A 4,030-nucleotide genomic window follows, 5' to 3' on the forward strand; every position below is an offset into this window, starting at 1 on the left:
AAAAAGGATGCATTTTTATTGTGGAAAATGCAGACAATTACAAAGGAAATAAAAAAGCACTAATATATCCAATACAATGGTAGCTGCTTCCAACTTTTTAATTCAATTTTTTTCCAGTTTCTTTTTCAGGCATATATCGTATATACCTATTTATTTTTATAAAATTGAGATCCCACTGGGTACAGCCCTGAAATTTTAGGAGTCTACAAAACACTCAGAACTAAACACAGTCAGTTCCTTGCTCGAAGCCTGGCATGTGACAGTTGTTCCCCGTACACATTTGTTAGCTGATGGAGTGGGAGACCACGGTTTCTGGACTTTAGCAGCTTCATTGGAAGATCTCACACACAGGCCATGCCCGAATTTTGACAATATTTGTATGCTAAAGAAACATAATAAACTAGAAACAGACGACTTTCCTAAAGAAAGCCTCCCCTTCCCAGGAGAGCATCAATAGTAATTCATCTCCATGTGTGTGCTCATTATTTATTTTAGGAGATTCCATTTGATCTGAGAGCTTCACATATAAGAGACTTGCTGGAAGCATGGACCTCAGTGAAAAATGGCCTTTGGAGGAAGGAACCTGGTTGTCTCATGCTGGAATTCATCATTTCGCCAGCACCAGAGGGGGTATGGCTGCTTTTGATGTCCCTGATACACACGGTACGCTTCAACTCCTGCACTCATTGTGTCAACCCAGCTGTACTCAGTAGGTGCCCAGTGCTGTTTATCATTTTAAAAGCAGTAGGGTAAAGAGGAGAGGTTATGGACTTTGGAGTCAGACAAATCCGGTTTCAGATTCTGAATATCCTACTTACAAGCTTTGTGGCCTTGAGAAAATCTATTGTGTCCTCAGTTCTAAAATGAGAGTAAGAATGCATACTTTGTAGAGTTGTGATAAAGACCATGAGTAAAGTAAGCTGTTATTTATTGAGCCCTTTCCCTAGCCAGGTGAAAGTTAGTCCTATATCTTTGGCACCTAACCTGTGTTAGGTACTGTGTTCCTGCTCTCTATTCTTCTATCCTCTCCTCTTCCTCTTCCTCTTCCTCTCCTCTCCTCTCCCCTCCCCTCCCTCCCCTCCCCTCTCCTCCCCTCCCCTCTCCTCTTTCCTCTTTACAGCCTTGAGGATAATGCAACCAGTATAATCAGAGTGGGGCAGTTCACTTTCTCTTCTTTTTCTTTGTCCTAGCATCTGATTAATGCAAGTCAGCATTAAATTATGGGGACGTTGTTACTGTCCTTGAGTGGAGCATAAATGTAAGAGCCATAACCCTGACACTAAGCTGTAGTACTCTGTCAGGTCGAAGAGTCCAACCCTCCCCCAGCCCCCAAAACTAAAGGAGATCTATTTTGGTGGTAGGAGCCATTCTATGGATGGGGAGATCAAAGGCCACTAAGGTTAATGTATTCACATGATGTTTTTAGTAAGGATATGCTTCCCATTTGTTTGCTGTTTATAATTCACTTAGTAAATATTGAGTATCTACTATGTGCCAAGCACTGAGAATACGAGAGAGCGAGATAGACATGGAGATCACCGGACCACTCTCTCTGCTGCGTCCCATCTCTAAAATGGGGTAACTTATACAGCAATAAACATTTACTGAGCTTCTGCACTGCACCAGGGCACATCTTCTAACCAAGACTACTGCACACAATGGGAGATTCCCCAAAGGGAAGTTCGATACTCAGAGAAAGGAAGTTTGGATGCAGTCCGGCCAAAAACCAACAGCTGTTCACTCCTGGCCCTTGTCACACTGCTACCCTACCATTTTCTTAGGGGTTCTTAAGCCAATATTTCCTCACAGCCCGTGGAATAAAGTTGAAACTTCTGCCTGCCTCCCGAGGCTCATCGCCTATTGCTCAGTACTAACAAACAGACAAACAAGCAAACCCTTCCTCATCGCTACATCAACCTACCTGTGGATCCTTGAATATATCAAGCTCTCACACACCTGTGAGCCTTTGCAAAAGCATTCATTAGTATTTGCCTTCCTCTTGGGCAGCTTCTATTCATCTTTAAAGCTTCTGCTTAAGCCATCTATTCTGAGATCTTTTCCTGCTACTGCCTCCTACACATCCCAATCCTGGTCAGAATGAGAGGTCCCTCTTCAGTGCTGCCAGAGAATTTGCAATTTTCTGTGTCAGAGTGGTTACCACACTGTATGGTGATTGTCTAGATCCTAGACACCCCGTGAGAATCTTGGGGCAGATGTCTGGTTTTATTCACCTTTGCATCCCTTCCACGAGTAGTCTGGCAAATACTTGATGTATATTTGATGGCTGGGTGGCTTGAAGAATAAATGAATAGATGAATGAATTAGGGGCAAGACCACATCCTCTGCATCTGTCTGCTTTCACTGAGAGCCTTTTGGACCGTGGCAAACCCTGTGATCACACAACTGCTTCTGGCACTACCACCTCGGTTCACTTTTCTTTCAGCATACCTGGGAGTTCGTGTTATTCAATGATTTCGGGCATGTTTACCAAATCTTAAAGGCAGAGATAGAGGTGAGGAAGGAAGTAGGTGTGGTTTTCTGCTGGTGCTCCTGTAACCTAGGCAATAGAATCATCCATTATAGAATTTTAGAACTGAAAGAAGCCTTAGGGATCACTGTGACAAAGGAGTGGCTAGCTCCAAGCACTACCATATCTTTCCATGAGTTCACAATGTCCTACATCTGTAATCTTTAGGGCATGACTGGCTAGTAGGAAGGGGACCCAGATTTGTGTCTAGATCTGCCTAATGGGGAGTCTCTGCTCTCAGGTAAGTGACAAGCTTCTGGGGCTGATGATGGAGCTTACCTCTGGTGGGCAACAGACACTAGGGTATCTGGCCTGAGCTGAGACAATCAGTCATTGGTGATGGAGGTGTCAAAGACAGAGTAAGTAGTGTCGCCGTATGTGGGTGAAGCACCGTAATGAGAAATCAATGTGGCTAAAATTTGAGAATCCTGTGGGCAGCTGGTATTAGGGTGTTTCTCAGAGGCCTGGGCTAGGGTTCGAGGAAAGGGCTCAGGTCCTAAAAGGACATGGTAGTGTGCCCAAATGGGAACCTGGTGAAATGAAGTGAGATGAGGAAATTTACCCTCAGAAACTGAGTGGAAGCCCTGCTGCGCCAGACCTAAATCAGAATTGGACAATTACACACACACACACACACACACACACACACATTATAACCATTTATTAGGTAGATACATTATACCAGACTTTATGCTAAGCCATTTTTGTATAGACTGTCTCAGTTCATTCTCACAACAACCTTATTCTCATTTTATGAATGAAGAAACTGAGCCTGAAGATGCTGAAAAACATGTGCAAGGTCATTCAGTTGGTAAATGGCAGAGTGGGGATTTGACCTAGATCTGCCCAACCTCAAGCCACCATAGACCATTTCTCCTCAATTCATCCTCCGACAATCCCTAGTCTACCTTATCAGTTTAAGGTAGTCCAGTTACAGATTTTTATTGCTGCTTATTTTATTGTCACGGTAAAAAAAATAAAAACAACAACAACAAAAAAACTAGCTCTGAGCAGGGTTGGAAAATAATTAGTGCTGTTGCAATGTGTGGAGTATCATCCAAGACCTTCCTACGGCTGCCTCAGCTAATGCATTGCCAAGGCCTGACCCACCTGCTTCAGAGCATCTTTCCTCCACAGCCCAGCCCCCAGTCCTACCGCTCGCCTCACTGGCTAGTACCAGCTGCTCCACGCCTGAGGCCCATTGTGGGCTAATGGGGTTGACATTTTTAGAGAAGTCCCAGGGAAAGTCCTGGAAGTGTCCAGGCCTTGTGGTTTTGTTCTTGGCTTCATGGAGTCCTCTGGGAACTGCGTTATCTGCCAGGGAGGCTCAGTCATTCTGGTGAGTCACGGGCCTTGAGGCAGGGCCAGATCCACGCAACATCTGCCTTTGCGTTATCCTCAGAGCATCTCAGGCTGCTGTGAAGTTGAGAGGCCTTCAGGAAGCTGCCTGGGGAGAACCCAGGCAGTCTAAGGGTGATAAGGAGTTTCTAGAGGAAAGTCCTT

This window comes from Pteropus alecto, unplaced genomic scaffold (genome assembly GCF_000325575.1).
Source record: "Pteropus alecto unplaced genomic scaffold, ASM32557v1 scaffold12, whole genome shotgun sequence".
Lineage (NCBI taxonomy): Eukaryota > Metazoa > Chordata > Mammalia > Chiroptera > Pteropodidae > Pteropus > Pteropus alecto.